This window comes from Octodon degus, unplaced genomic scaffold (assembly GCF_000260255.1).
Source record: "Octodon degus isolate 3935 unplaced genomic scaffold, OctDeg1.0 scaffold00071, whole genome shotgun sequence".
NCBI lineage: Eukaryota > Metazoa > Chordata > Mammalia > Rodentia > Octodontidae > Octodon > Octodon degus.
The window spans coordinates 9,683,417-9,702,969 of NW_004524647.1; positions in this window are offsets into that span (position 1 = coordinate 9,683,417).

Sequence of the window (19,553 nt, forward strand, 5' to 3'; positions counted from 1 at the left end):
TTTATTTGTTCCCATTCTGTTTTCCTATTGTGTGAATTCACAGCTATGAATTTCCCTCTGAGAACTGCTTTCATTGTATCCCATAAACTATGATAAGTTGTGCTTGAATTTTCATTGAATTGTAGATATTGTTGAATTTCTTGTTTAATTTCATCTGTGACCCATTGGCTGCTAAGTAAGGTGTCTTTTAATTTCCATGTATGTAGGTGTTTTTTCTGGTTTGTTTTGTCATTTCCAGTTTCATTGTGCTGTGGTCAGCTAATATGCATGGGATAATTTCTGTTTTCTTGCATAGACTTAAGCATGACCTATCGACCAGTATGTGGTAGATTTTAGAAAATGACCTATGTGCAGCTGAGAAAAATGTGTATTCAGCTGTGTTTGGGTGGAACACTCTGTATATGTCCTCCAAGTCCATTTGTTTCAAGCTCTGGTTCAGTTTTGTTATTTCTTTGCTAATTTTTTGTGTGGTTGACCTATCTTTTTGGGATAAGGAGTTGTTATGGTCTCCTGTTAAGATTGTGCTATTGGATATTAGATTTTTCATGTCCATTAAGATTTGCTTTATATAGTTGCGTGCTCCCATGTTTGGTGCATACATATTTATGAGGGTTACCTCTTTCTCTTGAATTTTTCCCCTAATCAGTATATAGTGGCCTTCTTTATTATGCTTGATCAAACTTGGTTTGAAGTTGGGACTGTTTGAGAATAGGATTGCTATCCCTGCTTAACTCTGAGGTGCTGGGGCATGTGGTATTGTTTTCTATCTTTTGACTTTCAGTCTATGAGTGTCTTTATGAGTTAAATGTGTTTCTTGTATACAACATACTTTTGGATTTTGTTTCCTAATCCACCGTGCCAGTCTATTTCTCCTAATTGGTGAATTGAGTCTATTTACATTGATGGTTAGAATTGAGACATATTGACTTACGATTGACATGTTATTTACCTGTTGTCATTTACTCCTTTTTCTCTTATGTTTAATTGTTTGCCCTATTTAATTGGTTGCATCTGATCTCATTCATGGAGTTCTGATCATTTTGGTCCTTCTCTAGAACATCTTTCTGGAGTCGTGTAGGGTTGGCTTTGTCATCATGAAATTCTTTGCTGTTCTCTGTGATGGAAGTATTTCACTTGTCCATCAAACTTGATAGAGAGTTTTGCAGGATATCATAGTCTGGGCTGAAATTTGTTTTCATAGAAGACTTGAAGTACTCTGCTCCGTGCTCTTCTTGCCTTCATGATTTGTGAAGAGAAGTCGGCTGTAATTCTGATGGGTTTTCCTTTGAATGTGATCTGCTTCTTTTCTCTAGCAGCTTTCAGTAGATTATTCTTGTGCTGAATTTCTGGGATCTTGACTATTATATGACTCAGTGTGTTTTTAATTGGGTTGAGGTTCCTTGGCAGTCTGTATGCTTCAGTTACCTGAATGTCAAATTGTTTCTTCATATTTGGGAAGTTTTCTGCTATTACTTCTGCCCATATTTTTTTCATGTCTTTTGTATTGACTCCTTTTTCATTGATGCCTATTAGTCTAACTTTGTTCATCTTTGCAACATCTTGCAGGTGATGGATTATTCTTTCCTGCATCTTAGTTGTTTTTAAGATATCCTTTCTTACCTTTTCACTAGGTGCATCAGTGTCTTCAATATCTGAAACTCTGTCTTCAACTTCACTTAAACGGTTTTGCAAGCTTGAGATTGAGATTTTAATTTCCTCTATATCTCTTTGACTCTGCTTCATGCGATCTATTTCTTTCCTGTATTGCTCATTCAAGCAATCCATCATTTTTCTAATCTCTTTTATTTTTTTTATCAGTGTCTTCTTTAGAAGTAGTTATTAATTTTTTTACTGCAGTGTTTTCTTCAGTTTGGGTTTCCTTCCTTTGTTTCTGTAGTTGATTCTTTACTTCAGATGGTATGAGTTCAGAGAATTCTTTTTTTATTTTAGAAAAAAATTCTGTCTGAGTTCCTCTATAACTTTCTGCTGTTCCTTATTTACTTTTGACACTATTAATTCATACATTTGTGCTGAGCTAGTGTCCTCTGCACTTGCTCTGGGTCGGCACTGGGTTTCCTCCGTATGTTTCTGCATTTGATTGTTTACTGAAGCTGCTATTAATTCAGGGATTTCTTTTTTCATTTCCAATCTGATTTCCTCTAGACCTTTCTGCAGCTGTTTCTTTATTTCAGAAGCTGCTCATTCATTGATTTCAGCTGTGTGGTTCTCAATTTGTTCTGTGTTAGTGTCCTCTGCACTTGTTATGGGTGGGCTTGGGGTCTGAGATTGCATTTTGCTCCTTCTCATTGTCATTTTGTGTAGTACTGTCTTCTGACCTTTGTTGTAGAGCTTTGGTGCAGTTTTAAACTTAGCACCTACTGAAATTCAGGTGCAGATCTACAAAGTTTGGATTTATCCTGCTGTGCCTATCTTGGATCTGGCTGCTGTGCTCAGCTCCTTCCTGCTGCTGCCCTTGGGAGTGATCCTGTTGTGCCCCTCTGGGAAGATGTTCTGCTCCTGGACTAGCTGCGTGACTTTGTTCTCTACTCTCTCTGCAGGGATTGCAGCTAAAGAGTATCACCCCAGACCTGTATGGCAGGCCTGAGCTAAGTCTGGAGGGGATAAGTTGGAGTAGGGGGGAGAGGATGCTCTCCCACATACTCCCCAGGCCTGTGTTAGGGCTGGATCTGGGGGTCCCCAGAATGTGGCAGAAATTCTCATTGGGCAGGCAGGGTGGGCGGTGCTGCCCACAGTAACTTTTTAATATAACCTCAAGTCTGCTGCTTTGCTCTCATTACCCAGGATTGCTTTTGCCACTCTGGGTCTCTTCTGGTTCCATGTAAATTTTAGGATTTTTTTTTTTTTTACAGTTCTGTGATGAATGCTCTTGGTATGATATGAATTACATTAAATCTATATATCATTTTGGAGGCATGGCCATTTTGGCTATATTGATTCTATCTGGAACAAGGGATATCTTTCATTTTCTGATGTTCTCTTTGGTTTTCCTTTTCAGAATGCTGTAGTTTTTATTGTAGAGTCTTTTACTTCCTTAATTAGGTTAATTCCTAGATATTTAATTTTTCTCAGTGCTATTGTGAATGATATTTTTTTCTTGACTTCTTTGTCAGTAGATTCATTTTTAGTGTGCAGAAACACTGCTGATTTTTGTGTATTGATTTAGTGTCTTGATACTGATTTTGGCTATTAATCCTAAGAAGTCTTTTGGTGGGTTTTTTGGGTCTTCAATTTTTTTTTTTTTTAAATTTTAGTACAGGGCCTACAGGGTCTGCAGGGTCTTACTACATAGACTGGACTCATAGTAATTCTTCTGTTTTCAGCCTCCCAAGCTGGATTACAGGTGTGTACCACCATGACCAGTTCAATCACTATCTCAGTGCACCCTACAGGCAGGGCCAGCATGGCAAGCTGGGGATCAAACCCAGCTGCCCCGCTCTGCCTAAGCAGGCGCTTTAGTCCACTGAGCTATCTGGCTGGCCCTTTGGGTTTCTATGTTGAGGATGAGGTAATCTGCAAATGATGTTAAACCAAATTCTTCCTTTCCTATATATTAATCCCTTTTTTCTTGCCAAGTTGCTCTTGCTGAACTTTTGAATATAAAGGACTCATATCTAGAATATATAAGAAATCCCCAAAATAAAAACCTAGACTCTTCCTAAATAAAAGACCCAATCAAAAAATGGGCAAATGCAATGAATAGACATTTCACATAAGAAGTACAAATTGCCAAGAAATGCAATATTACTCAACATACCTGGCCATTAGAGAAATACAAATTTAAACAACACTGAGATTTCATCTTGTCCAAGAGAGAATGGATGTTATGAAGAAATCAAATAACAATAAATACTGGTGAGGTTTCTGGGAAGAAAAGAGACTCTTATATGTGGTTGGCGGAAATGCAAATAAAAGGAAGCACTTTTTGGTCCTCCTATCAGTCTAGGAAGTTTGTATTTGTAATCCCATGGATAAGTTATTGGAATACCATCAAGTTAATTCCAACCTACCACTTCCAGTGGAACCCACGGTGAGAATAAAGACACTAAGGCATATTTATAGTCATGGGGAGCCAAGAGGTCCTACGTCCAGCCATGGTGATGGCTATCTGGAGCAAAGGACTTGTCCCAGGACCAAACAGGTTTTATTCAGTTATGAAGGAGGAGTGACTTGGGATGAATGACTGAGAATTGCAGGAAGCAGGTGAATACTGTGAGCTGGGCTAGGTAAGAGACCTGCATTTACCTCTGCAGTATGCAGAGAGAAGAATATGCAGAAAAAGTAATTTGCATTGTACAATTGAAATAGTATCTAATATTTTTGGGCCATGTGCTTCTACTCTGATGTGTAATCCTTCAGGCCCCAGGAAGTCATAGCCTCTGTCTCCAGGCTCAATCCCAGCCAACAGCTTAGAGCATTGGCCTTTGTGCTGTCTTGACCCTCTTATATCAAAGAGCAGCAGGTGTGGGTTACCAGGGAAACATGTACACCATCTTCAAAGACTACCACCAACACCTCAAATAGACCAATATACATTGCTTAAAGCCAATTGAAGAGATAAGGAAAAATCCTAGCCAGCTCTGTATCTATCAATACATGGAAATAGGAAAGGCACAGCCAATGAAGGTAACTGCTCTTCTTTCAAAGAGAGTCACCCAGGTGGTCCTCCACACAAACTAGTACAACCACCATGGAAAGCAGTATGGAGATTCCTCAAAAAACTGAAACTAGAAATTCCATTTGACTTAGAGATCTAGGTATCTAGGTATCTTCCTCAAAGAGTTAAAGACATCTTATAATAGTGATACACATATTCATTTTTATAGCAGCACAATTCATAATAGCTAAATCCTAAAGGTAGCCTATATATCCATTGACAGATGAATGAATAAAGAACATAGGACATTAACACACAGTGGAGTACTACTCTACCATAAAGAAACTTGATTCATTTGTAAGAAAGTGGATGTACCTAAGACCATAATGCTACGTGAAATAATCATACACATAAGATTAAATATTGCATGATTTCTCCTCTATGGAAAACCCAAAGTATAAATGAAGAGGAAAGAGGTAATAGGAAGTAAGCAGTAAGATCTTTCTCAAGTGGGAAAGGGATCAAGAGATTAAGGGAGGGAAGAGAGAGGAGAAGAAAAGAAGTTTAAAAAAGAAAAAAATTAAGAAGCAGTAAGATATGTATCAACTCTACACAAGGAATGTAAACATGATATATTATAAAGATATTAATAAACATAAAAAAGTAGGCTATAAATTTAGGACTTGCCATTGAAGGTGTAACTGAAAAATACTCAGTTTTGAAAACTAAGGATCAGGGTTAGGGAGATAACTCAGTAGAATAAGCGCTTGCCTGGCAAGTGCAAGGGCCTGAGTTCAATCCCTAGTTCTGCCAGAGAGAGAAAAACGAAAACTAAGGACCAACAAAGCCAACCCCAACCAGCCTATTCTTGCCTTACCTGTCATTACAGAATAGCCACTGAGCAAGAGAATGGTGAGATATAATCTGCACAACATTGGCCACTGCTGTGTCATGATAATGACCAGCAAAGGCTTATTTTCCAATTAGGTCTTACCTTTGTGGAAACAATATATGCACAACAAAGCAGGGCAGAAGGCAAACCTAAGCAAGGTGCAGTAATCTCATCTTATTATAAACACATTTGCATAAGAATCCTACGCATGATCTTGCCTTGGACTAGAGCGCAGATGCAGTGTGTCCTGCCCAAAGAAGCAGAGTGGGCATTCTGTTTCCAAGAGATGGTATTTCATGTGACTTTAAAAAAAAATGTGTAGAAAGTGTGTTACTTTGCTACATGTACCTTTAACTTGAAAAATATCAAGATTAGCTGTCTCAAAGAAGTGCTTGGATAGTCAAGTATATCCACATTACTGAAGAACATAATGTGTGAATGGAATAATGATTATGAAATAAAAATATCTTCTAAATGTGACCAGTCTGTCCTTTTGATGTTGGCTTGAACTCAGCTGTGGTATTAATTTGGGGGCTTACACAGAGCTCTCAGAGCTCATTTGTTGGTCTTCTAGAGACTCTGGAGTCCAGATTGAGACCCTTTACTTAGGATTCTTATGGGTCTCTTATTGATCCTACAATCGCTTCACTAAGTTAGAGAGAAGGGCTTTAGCTGGCTCTTTTATTGCTTTCTGAGTGGGGCTCTGGCTTGGGAGAAAGGCATTTCCGGTCACTGAACTGTCATTTTGCCCTAGGTCTCCTCCCAGGGGAGAAAAGTGTATGACTCCCGAGGTTCCTGGCAGCTTTGAAAGAACTCTCAGCCACCGCCAGCTTTACTTTGGCAAGTCATTCCATTCCCTTTCTTTCCTTCTTTCCTTTCCCATGGAACCTACTCCTTCCATCTGTCTTTCAAACTTGCCCTTAGACATAGCAATTCAAGCTCGATTTTCCCCTTGAATGCACTCTCTCTGTTAGAGAGGCTTTTTACCAAGAATGTGGTGCCTGATCTTCAGCTTGCCAATGGGTTAAACAAAGACCTCCATGCTGGGTAAAAAATTTTACAGACCTATTCATACAGGCCTTTCATCCTCTGTTGTACTTGGCTAAAACCAACAACATACACATGAAAAATACAGGAGATAACAAATGCTTCCGAAGCAATGGATATCAACTGTGGCATCATTTGATAAAATTACTTTTCTTTTCCATATACTTTTTTGGAATGCATGAATTCATATACATAAATGCCAAGTGGGTCCTGCATGTATAGATATGAAAAATATAACAAATGTGATATGGGGAAATACTAGGTGTCAGAAACGCTGAGTTTGTGTTCCCCCAAATCGAAGTATGAATTCTGAGGGATGACAGAGGTTAAGAGTAGGAAATTGTATTGAGGGAGAGAGCCCCTGAGAGAGACAGCAGGGATCTGGAAAGTGAGTGGCCCGTGACGCCCCTCTTCTCAAAGGAAGTTGTATAGAGCAAAATCACCAGATGCGTGCAACATGGGCAAAATTATGATCAACTAACAAGGTTACAAGTACAGTCGCTTAGGTAAGCTTGATCCAGTGGTAGCAAAAGCATATGGATGACATCATTAACCTTGGTTGATAATCTGTAGTCTTGTCTTTAGTCTTATTAGTAGTAGTCTTAGTGGGTAGGAGAGAATGGCCCACACCCAACGAGATAATGGGAAATCTCACAGGGGTGATACCAATAATCTCAAACTTCCATTTATCTCTGGCGGAAGTATAAAAATCTGCCCTATGACTTTAACCTTCTTCAGATACGACTTCAAATGCAGTCTCAGTGCCTTCTCCTCTTCTGCACTGACTTCCTCAAGGGCCCAGACCTGTCTGACTGTATTGACCTAATTTAGCTGTCTATAATAAGTATATCTATTTGTGTTATTAAATAGCAACTGTTAAATAACCTGACATTTGAGAAGTTAATAACTTCCAGGGACCTAATAGAATAAGCATTAAGTGTTTCTTTTTTTCTCCAGAGCAGAATATGAGAAACTAGGAAAATCTTAGTTTTGACTCTTCCTTTAAGGGAAGTAAAGTGGATAATTGCTCTTTTCTAGGTGCTCTGCTGCCATAAAAATCCACAGGAAAGCACCAGGCACAGAATCATTACCTAATCACTTGGGAAACGAGCTTGCATCTGTCTTCCCAAATGGCAGCTCCCTGTAGGGCAGAACTCTGTGCTAAGCCTAATCAGGCCACTTGTCTAACACGTGCGATTTCTGCTCACTGAATCACAGCAGAACCTAAGTCAGGCCTTCACTGGCAACTAAAGCCTCTGCTTTCTTCTGTTCCCACTTCTTTGATTTTCTGTTTTCTGCTCCTTCTCCCTCCCCTGACCTCTAGAGAGCTAGAGGCTGTTCCTGCTTCCAGGTGGAGAAAAAGAATGCCCCTGGTTGGTTTTAGTTAAGGTTTGAATTTTAAACATCACTAGAAGCTTGTGTATTGAAGGCTTGGTCACCAGCTGTGAAGCAGCTGTGGAGATGGTGGAAGCCAGAGGTGGGGCTTAGTGGAAAGTTGTGTCATTGTGGGCATGTTTCTAAAGGGCAGTTTGGGACTTTGGCCCCTTCTCTTTCTCTCTCTTTGATTCTTGGCTCACATGAGGGAGCAGTTTCCTCTGCTGTGGGCATCTAGCATGATGTTGACTTGCCATAAACCTAAAAGGAAGAGACCATGGACAGAGACCTCTGGAATCATGAGCCAAAGGAAATCTTTCATCCTTTTAAGTTGCTTATCTCAGGTACTTTGTCACAGTGATCGTAATACAACTTCAAGGATGTGAGAAATTCCTGAAGCCTCAAATATCCTTTTTTAAAATGTATTTAGTACAGGATCTACAGGGTCTCACTATGTAGATCAGACTCGTAGTGATTCTCTTGTTTTCAGTCTCTGAAGCACTAGATTACAGTGTGCTCCGCCGCGCCCATTCTCAATAGCCTGCTCAGCTTGCCCTGGGTGCAGGGCCAGCAAGGCATGCAGTGACGAATGCCAGACCTCTGCGCTCTGCCTAAGCAGGTGCTTTAGTCCGCTGAGCCATTTGGTGGGCCCTCAAACATCCTTTTTCGATATAATTAAAATTTCCCCAACACCTTGCTCTGTGCTGAGACTCTCTCCCTACCACGTTCACATGTCGTGTCTCAATCTTTTGTTTCTCTTAGCTAACCTTTCTACTTCTCCAGATTCTGGAAGCTGTGCCTGATTTGAGAGTGGCTTGTAGCTTTTGAGAGATGGTAAATGGCATAGAGATGTCCCCAGGAGAATTGAGGACAGAGGAGGAGGAGGGATGTGCTTACTAGGCTCCCAAGAGGTGGGTGCGGCTGAGTGCTTCCAGGTGGCTTGGGCACTGGTCAGGTAAAGTGCAGCTACCCAGGAGGTGCCTTCTCTGAGCCGTGGCCACCCAGCATGGCAGCACAAGAAGATCTGCTGTGTTCTTTTGATGCCAGTGGTTCTCAACCTTGAGCACACATTTGAATCATCTTTGGAGCTTAGAACATGCAGATCATGTCCCAGATCCAAAGCCCTCTGGGGTAGGTCTCTATATTAATACATTTTTAAACTTGGTAATTATTTAAATAGGTAACTCCAATATGCCAGCAAGGTCCAGAACTACTACTCTATGCAAATTTGATTTAAGTCCCTCCCACCTGCCATGCCTGTGTTGGATGATGTTATGGGAATGAGTTTTTGTGTCCTCTACTCCCAAATTTATATATTGCAAGCAAAGCTCCAATCTTGATGGAGATGGTACAGTGGGGACCATAGGACACGAGGATGGAGCCCTCGTCATGGCATTAGCATCCTTGTAAGAAGAGACAAGAAAATTATCTTTTATTCCTCTCTCTCATGTGAGGACACTATGAAGGTGACATTTAGCAAACAAGGAGAGGGTTCTTTATCAGGCACTGGATAGGCACACATCTTAATCATTGGCTTCCCAGGCTTTAGACTGTGAGAATTAAATGGTTGTTGCTTAAGACACTAATCTATGGTATTTGGGGGGTACTGTCACCCAAACATGGGTGTTAAGAGTACAAAAATGAAGAAATGGGCCCAGAACTTGAAGCAAACATCATTTGATGGGCTACGCAGCTGAGGATGAAAGAGAGTTAGGATATTGGGTTGCTGGCTTTCCTCGCTGCTCAGGACCATTTGCCTGTCTTCTCTATTGATAGCCTATGTGTGCTCAACTTGTTGGAAACACACCAGCAGGACTTCAGGTGGCCTGCAGCATAACAGTCACTGAACATTCTCACAGAATGTCTCACTCTTTTCTCATTGCTGGGACAAATATCCAACATTCAGAGGAAGGAAGGAAGGAAAGGTTTATTTAGCTCACAGTTCCTGAAGGTTTCAGTCCCAGCTGGCTCCAAGGCAGAGTGGCACATGGCAGAGAGCTACCTTTTTTTTTCCCCATAATTTTATTGATAAACAAATAGCAATGAAAGAGTTTCAAATCAAATTGGTAGGACAGTTTCAATAATTAACACATTGCATACATTCTTCCTAGTGGTTAATTGTTGTACAAGATGCGGACGTGATATTCTATTTACAAATACCATTAGAACAAATCACTCTATTCATTAAGAGAATGTAACTATATATCTATCCCAACCACTTTGAATACACAGATACAAAATGGACATTCATCTGTATCCCCTTTTTTTGTTAAGTTCCATTATTTGAATATTATAGGTGTGTAAACTCAGTAAAACATTCTAAAAGACTCCAGTAGCCCATAATAGTATTGGGTCTTCCACTTGACTGGCAATGTCAGAAATTGTTGACCTGAGTCCCCTATAGCTCAACACAACAGCATGGCTTTACTTCTTATACTTCGTTTTTATACTTTTCTACTGGATGGTTAAGACCAAGGTAAAGCAGGACCTATGCAACAAGAGTTGTAGCTTTTGGGTCTAATAAGGTCAGTGAAATCCCCTCAGGATTTATCCTGAGATCCTGTACCTCAGATTGTAGAACCTTTGTCAGTGTCAGCCATGTGGATGAGTCATGGCCATTGCTTGGTCAATGTCAGAGAGCTACCTTTCATGGCAGCGGCAAAGAGCAGAGAGCAAAGGGAGGAGCAGTGGCAACAGTGGCTACAGAGAGCAAGTCTGTCTCCCTTATGTTGCATTCAGGCTATCTATCCCAGGCTGGATGTAGTATTCACACCCATAAACCCATCACCACTCACACCCATAATCCCAGCAGCACTCACACCCATAATCCCAGCAGCACTCACACCCATAATCCCAGTGGATCATGAGTTAATTACAAACTCTAGAAGCCCCAGTCCCATGACTGCATGAGGCTTTGGGGGGATGACTAAAAAGAAACTGTAACACAGAGAATCCAAGTGGATTTTACATGTTCTGTGTCACTGTTATCTTGTAAATAATAATTAAACTAGTCAATATTTGGAAGTATTTCTGAGGTGGGTGACTAGGGCAAGAGGATCACAAGTTTGAGGCTAACATGGGCAATTTAGGAGGCATGTGTGTACTAGGCTCAAAATAAAACTGTCAAAATGAAACAATAAAGAAAGAGAGGTTAGGAGTAAAACTCAATGGTACAGTGTTAGCCTCACACATGAGGAGCCCTGAGCTCAATTCCGAGTGCTGTCCCAAATTGCATATTAGCAGTAATGAACACTGGGCAATGCTTTATGACCTTACAGAAATGTCTTCATAGCCTCCCATCCCAAGGGGACATTTGAAAATGTCTGGAGGCAGGTACAGCTGTCTCACCTGGGAAGAGTGCTTTTGGCATCTAGTGTACAGAGGCCAGTGATGCTGATGGAGATTCTATAGGGAAGCTTCTGGCAACAGTTATCTGGTCCAAATGCCAAGTATACTGAAGTTGAAAAATTCTGACACATAAGATTTCATTTAAATTTTTCCAAGTTTTAAATGACTATAAGCTAGACATTATAATTTCTTTGTAACTAAAGATCCTGGACCGAAGACAAGGATTTATATGTTCAATATTGTAAATCACAAAGCTAGGCATCTGAGCCTGTTTAACCACAGGACATCTTCATGTAGCACCAGCATAGTTGGGGTGACCAAGTGATTTATAATGCATCTCTACTTAGATCTTAGATTTATAATGCATCTCTCCTACCACTGAATGAAATAATTATCTTACCTTATTTGATTCCTTGGTTTTGATGTAGAACTTGAACTTATGAAATGAAAAGTTTGATGCTGTGCATTTTATTTGTCTCCATTCAGTTTTTAAAAAAAAATTCTCAAGAGTATTTCAGCTGGAGCAAAAGAGCCAAAAGAGACTAAACTCTGACCTTGTCTTTGAACATCCCCTGGCAGATGCCAGACTGCTTGGGAGTGCAATGGCTCATGAACCTGTGGTTATTTGGACAGCAGAGTTCCCCTTCTCCAGACCTCGTGTGGGCAGGCCAGGCCTGTGCTAGATGCCTGAAGCCTGATTAACAGAAGCAGCTACAGGAAACCAAGTCCAACTGGTCTGTGCCACTTGGTGCTGGCCAGTTTTACAAAGCATAGCAAGCCCTCTTCTGTGATGATGAGTTGGTCCTGGCTAGGAATCTGGATCCAAGAGTTATGAACTTTGCTTGTGGTATGCCCCCCCCCCATGAATTCTCATCATGTTCTTCAATCAGAGCTCTCTATCTGTAATAAGAACGATCTTTGTCTATTTCTTTTCATTACTCAGAGTTCTCCAGAAATATCAGCAGGAGGTTGCACAGATGTGTACAAGAGAGTGAGAGGGAGGAGTGGGAGAGGGCAAAGCGGAGGATAAATGGGAGGGGAAGAGGAGGGGGAGGGACAAGGGGGAAGAGAGAGAATGAGAGAAGAGACAAGGGGGGGGGAGAGAGAGAGAACAATGAATGTGAGAGAGAAAGAGAATAACATGGAATTGGCTCATGTGATTATGGAGGTGGAGAGAACCCCAGATCTGTAGTTAGTAAGCTGGAGACCCAAGAGAACCAATAGTACAAGTTTCAGTCTAATCTGAGTCCTAGGGTAGGAGAAGGTCAATATTGTACACTGAAGATAGAGCAAGAAAAACAAATCTCTCCTACTCATTTTCTTTGTTGTATTCAGGCCTTTAACTGATTGGATGAGGCTCAGTCACATCAGTGAGAGCAATCTGCTTTACTATATCAACTTGAGCATTACTTTTACCTAGCTGTACCAAGGATAATGTTTGACGAAATACCTGTGTGTCCATGGCCAAGTCAACTTAACACATCAAATTAACCATCACACTCTTCTTCCTACAGGTATTTTGATATGCTTATGAAGCACCTTGGGCTTATATGGCTGAGGAAATATTATTGGGAATTGCAATGGCAGCGTGACTTTTTTCATAAGGTGAATGCTTAGGTAGTAGTGGATTTTTTTATTTTTTTATCTTTATGTGCTCTCTTGGATTGGTATCCTGTTTCTCAAGGATACCATCAGTCTGTCTCTTCTCCCTGATGCAAGAGAATCAGTGAACATTCTTGTTCTTGGTGGGCAGCTCTGTGGGCATTAGGCCACCAGTAGAAACTCCTAGCTTCTCCTAGAAACGGGCAACTGCTCTTGTCACCATGCTTAAATATTCGTGCGAGGCACAGGTATGTTCTGCTTTGCTGCTGTCACAGTGGAAACATCAATCACAGCTCTCTGTGGCTCATGTTTATGTTGCGTAATTGGGATATGAAAACAGTAAATTTTGCCTTTGAGATAAAGATTTGCTGGGAAACACACTATTTTTGAAGTTAAGCTCATCTGATATGAGAAAATCGTGGGATCTTCAACTAAACACAGTTGATTATAGGAAAACAGAATGAAGCATTTATACAAATGAGACCCAGTCACAGAGGAAACTCCTGGCAACTGGAAGAGATGTGGAGTAATTGCCTTTGGCTATAGGTCAAGGAGGAGATGGGCCCTGTGGAAGCAGGCACTCCCAAGAGTGACATAGGACACTCAGCCACCAGGCGGAGTGCTCTCCATGCTGAATGAGAGAATTTAGTGAAGAGGGGTCAAAATTCAGGGGCCAAGATATATATATATATATATATATTTTTTTTTTTTTTTCTGGCAGAACTGGGGATTGAACTCAGGCCCTTGCGCTTGCCAGGCAAGCGCTTACTCTCCTGAGCCATCTCCCTGGCCCCTAAGATATTGCTAATCTTTGGATTCAGGTTGGTTATTCAGGAACTAATATATGCACATAGTATTCATAGAAAAGTCTGCATTTGTATTTAAAAAATTAGTTTTGAAAAATTTGTATGAATGTCTATTAAAATGGCCTGTGTCAGATACCTTACAAAAAGAATGATGCATACTCTGAGGTCTAAATTCTTCTTCTTTTTTTTTTTAAATTAATTTATTTATTTATGTGTGTGTGGCCAGCTCAGCCCACCAGAGGGCAGGGCTGGCTGGCATGTGGTGCTGGGGGATTGAACCGTGGTCCCCGTGCTTTGCTAAGCTTGTTCTAAGTAGGTGCTTTAGACCACTGAGCCATCTCACCAGCCCAAGGTCTAAATTCTTATTAAATGTCTTTTTGAATTAAAATAAAAGTAATCTTCACAGTGCTCTGAGAATAGCACAGTGCTGTGAATCTGCGGCATGAGGAATGTTCCTGCTCGGTCAAGATTGCATGATGGGCTATAAAATTGTTCAGCACAGCAACTGTGACTTCCTTTGGCCAGTGCAATTGTTGCGGGTTCTCACCCTCCCCCTGTTCCTTTTGTCTTAAGATCAGCAATATTTTGAATAAAAGCTACCATTTGTTTGGGTTCCAGGCATGGCACTGAGCTCAGCTGACCAGCAGAGGATGTAATTATGAACTGGAAATAGACTTCTTATGGTTGTAGTTCTCTCAGATTTGTAGACTATTTGTTACTTACTGTAGCATGATCTGATTGTGACACTAACTACTATTTTCCCTAAAATGCACCCTAAATACTGGGAGAGGCCTCTGCAGCTTGGGTAAGAAGATTTATTCAAAGGGTGGGTTGCTTCTGTTTTCTCAGTGAGAATACACTAAAGTCAGAGTGTTCTTAGGAAGAATTTCTTACTATCCATAAACAAGTGCAAATGCACTGGAATCTGATAGATCTGTGTTCAAATCCTTGTGTTACCACTTATTTATAGCACACCACTTAGGGAGTTATTCAGTTTTGTTTGAACCTGGGATAAGAACACCTATATTACAGGATTTCAGGAAGATGAAATTTTATGTAAAGTCCTTACCATAGTGGTATGCCAACTATAGGCTTTCAGGATGTGACAGTGTGATGTGCAGTAGTTCTTACTAATGTACAGACACATGGAGGTACTTAATAGCTGTGTACACAGGCTGTGATCACTGACACCACTGACTCCTTGGCAGACCCAATCTTATGTTTACTCTAATTGTAACGTGGCTACATAGCAATTAAACTGTTTGACAATTATCTAACATTTGAGAAACTGAGTTGATCTGAAAATATTTTAGAAGCAGAGTATGCCCAGAGATTATAAAATGAAAAGAGACATGTTTAACCCAAGTCAGCAAACTATTTGTCAGCTGTTCAAAAACACATCTACTAACCTTTCAGGTGTCTACTTGGATTAACAACAGGCAAGATGGAAAACAAAATCCACGCAGTTCCTGAAATCACCACTAGGCTAAAGTTTGGTGATAAACACACGTGAATGACAGCTTCTATGAGATGAGCCGTAGTGCGTGTATCATGCTTAAGTTACTCTTTCTTTTTCTTTTTTTTCTTTTTTTTTTATTTTTTTTTAAAGATTTTTTTTAACATTTATTTAGTGTGTGTGTGTGTGTGTGTGTGTGTGTGTGGCCAGCTCAGCCCACTAGGGGGCGCGGCTGGCCGGCATGTGGTGCTGGAGGATCAAACCGCGGTCCCTGTGCTTTGCCAAGCTTGTTTCAAGTAGGTGCTTTAGACCACTGAGCCATCTCTCCAGCCCTAGTAGTAATCTTTTTCTTTCTTGTGTTTTTTTCTTTATATTTTAGGGAAAGGTCTACAGGGTGTTCAGGGTCTCACTACTAGATCGGACTCATAGTGATCCACCTGTTTATAGCCTCCCAAGAGCTGAAATTACAGGCATGCGCCACCACACCCAGTCTCAATTGCCAGTCTCAGCACAACCTGGGGGTGGGGCAGGCATGGCAGACCCAGGATTGAACCCTTGACCCCTGTGCCTGCTTGCAGGTGCTTTAATCTGCTTAGCTATTTGGCTGGCTATTTATTTATTTATTTATTTGGTATTTTAGGGAAGGTTCTACAGGGTGTTCAGGGTCTTACTACTAGATAGGACTATTAGTGATCCACCTGTTTACAGCCTCCCAAGAGCTGGGATTACAGGCACACACCACCACTGCCAGTCTCAATTGCCAGTCTCAGCTCGCCCTGGTGGCAGGGCAGGCACAGCAGGCCCTGGGATCAAACCTTGAGTCCCTGTGCCTGCTTGCAGGTGCTTTAATCCGCTGAGCTATTTGGCCGGCCCTGCTTAAGTTATTCTAGCTAAGTGTGACAGGATGGGTGGGAAGTGCAGAAGCACCCGTGCATAGGCGATGTTCAGTCCTCGATTTGTGAAGGCCATGTCACCTTGGTGTCATAGAATAAGCTTTAGCCCCGCTCCAAAACAACAGCAAGAGCAGCAACAGCTAGTGCATCTGGCAGCAGGATGCTCTTTCACTCAATTCAGTGCTTGGTGTCCTGGGTGAAAGTGAGAAAGGAGGGTCAGGCCCCTTGTCCTAGTCAACAGGAGCCCAGGCAGTTTCCGGGCCACTGATTTAGATGCGCTAAGTGTGCGTAGGCCAGGCTTTTTTGAGAGTGTGACATCTGAACTGAGACCTGGTGGAGAATAGAAGAAAGGGTGGTGCAGATGGAGATAACGCGCTGGCAAGGCGGGAAGGTGGGAAGCACACTAGGGCTGGGCCCGAGGGAGAGGCGGCCTGAAGGCCAGGGACGCTGAAACAGGAGAGGGAGGGGCCAAGGGAAACAAGAAGGCGGGGGAGAGTGAGGCAGCGTCTCATCTCCGAGCTTAGCAGCTCACCAGGTGCACTGGGAATCACTGAGGGCTTAACGCAAGGAGAGGCATAATCGGAGTGAGCTTTTCAAAAGTTTGCTGTGGCTCTTCAAGAAATTAAACATGGGATCACTGTATGATCAAGCCGCTCTTCTGGATATAGACTTGTGAGGATTCAAAAGAAGGACTCAAATAAAGATTTATAACCTAAGATCGCAGCATCATTGCTTATAACAGCTGAAAGATGGAAACCACCCAAATATGGCAGAATGGATAAACAAAATGTGGTGTATGTGTACAATGGAATATTTATTATTCAGAGCTAAGAAGAAAAGGGCATTCCAACGTATGATGCGACACGGATGAACCTGAGGGCATCATGCTAAGTCAAGTACATCTGACAGAAGGGGACAGATACTCTGCAATGCCTCTCTCCTGAGGCACTAGACTGTTTACATTCATAGAGACAGAGAGTCTCTAGTCATTGCCAATAGCTGACGGCAAGGGGGATGAGGGCTTGTTTAATGGGTAGAGTTTCAGTTTCACATGATGAAAAGTCCTGGAGGTGGAGGAGGGTGATTGTTGCATAACAGTGTAAATATACTTGATAGAACTTAACTATTTACTTAAAAATGGTGAAAATGGTAAATGCCGTGTAAATTTTACTATAATAGCAGCATATGTAAAATGCTTAAATTATGCCATCTGAGTGTGACCAGATGCAGTAGAGTGTAAAAAGTGCAGGAGCACCAATAAATAGAAGACATTCAGCCTTCACTTTTTTTTTTAAATTATTTATTCATTTGACTCATACTGAACCTCCTGTCTCAGCCTCCTCAATGCTGGGATTATAGGCATGTGCCACCACCTCTAGTTTTTGGCTGGCCCTGCATGCCTGGGGTTCCAGGGCTGGCACAGCATACAGTACAGGGGACCAAACTCGGGACCTTGCACTGGCCAGGCAGGTGCTTAGACCACCGAGCTATCTCCCCAGCCCTTCGCTGCCATTTTGATGTCCTAAGATAAGCTGAAGTCCTGTCTGTTATGGCTGCTATAGAGGGACTTGGTTGGAGAAAGGAAACTGGTGGGAAGACAAGCTCCTGGCTCTTGCTGTAGTCCTGGTGAGAAACCAGCCTGAGCAGTGGACTGAGTAGGAATGAACAAGTTCTCCACCCATTGTCAAGATGCCTCCACTGGGCTTCAGAATGGTCTAGAAGAGTGCTGAGAGACATGGAGAGCCAGACAGCAAGGGTGACAGCTTCTTGTCTTGGCCTGAGCAATGACAGTATAGCATTACCATTGAGTGCAGTGGCAAAGGCTGCAGGAGAAAAACACATTTTGAGGTCAGGGACAATGAGGGTACAGACAAGCAAAGAGTTCAGCTGGGATGGTGAGGAAAAGATCTACAGGTAGGTGTCAAATTGGGGGTTGGGGTGCTGATCTGGAATTTAGAAGGACATACCAGGGAGAAGATGGGCGATGACAAGATGGAGATGTTTTTGAAACCACAGGAATACATGAGATTGCTCAAGCTGAGGGTGTAGACCAGTAAGGAAAAACATGTAGTCCAAGAAATGAGACAAGTCTACAGTGGATCTGGCAGGTCAACCTTCAATTCCAGAAAATTAGTTTGTTTTTCCCTTTAACCAGAAATGTGGGTACTTGAATGACATGTGTGGGTGCCTACATATAAAAATTATGTGGAAATTGAGTTCATGGGAAGTGAGGGGGGTTCCAGTGAGGGGAGCCCAGAAGTGTGGCCCGTCACATAGACTCCTCGATCTCCTAGATGTAAAATACAGATGACTGGTGGTTTGGGGACAGGGTTAGGGTTTGAGTCCACAGGGGTGTTACTAAACCAACCCTATCAAAACTTCTCTACACATTGAAGCTGAACACGAGAAAAAGGGGAAAAGGACTAATCACTATGGCTAGGAGAGGGGCCACACAGCAGCTGGGCCCAAATAGTCTCAGAACGAGTAGGCTCTTCAGACTGCAACCTAGTTGTGTTCAAAACATCCTTTTGTTCTTCAGCTGGTCCATCTGAGGCCTTGATGACAGCAGGAAAAAGAGTAAAGTAACACCTCAATAGCACCCTTTCTCATCTTTAAGAGAGATGCAAAACCATTCTCAGATTATAATGGCCTATTACTAATACAAAAATTGGGGCCGGGGAGATGGCTCAGTAGAGTAAGTGCTTATCTGGCAAGAGCAAGGGCCTGAATTCAATCCCTTGTTCCACAAACAACAACAACAATAACAACAACAACAACAAACAAACAAACAAAAAAACTAATGCAAATATTGGTCACTGTGTCATGCACATAAATTTGAGGAATGTCTCTGTCTCTGTCTCTATCTCTCTCTCTCCCCGTACCTCCCTCCCTTCTATCAGCAGGGGACACATTTTACACTTCCTAAGAGCAAAAGCTTCTAACAATCCATATCTGCTTCAGGGAGAATTTGTAACTTTAAAGATGCATTTGTAATAATCTTGCTGGCACCTGACTGAGGAGTGGCAGTCTGCTGGGGATGTTAGAGAAACTATGTGGTGGACAGCTCTGCCCCACCTACCTGTGACGTAGAGTCTGTGCAGGGGGCAGGCTGGGAAATTCAAGAAATTCAAGCTCGGAAGCCTCCTCCAGTACAGTCTGGAGGGCAAAGAGAAGGTCATGGGACTTTATCTACAATAGTGGAGCAGGAGGAAGAGTGCTAGCCAAGGTGGAGGGATGGAGAGGCCTCCCAGCGCTCTGGAGCCAGGCAAAGTACACTGGGAACTTGGGAGGGGGTGGGTGTAGGAGCCAGGCACCAGATACTGAGATCCAGCATTCTGAGGCCTCTGAGGTGAGAGGCTGGCTGGAAGCCCGCTGTCCTGGTGCTGGCTCTAGATATTCTGTGATAGGGGCTCAGCTCTACTTCCCATAGAGCTCTGGATCCAAGGCCAGAGGTGTAGACAAGACTCAAGTAGAGTGAGAATCTGAGCCAGTCAGGAGGCATGAAGGGTATATGTATGCA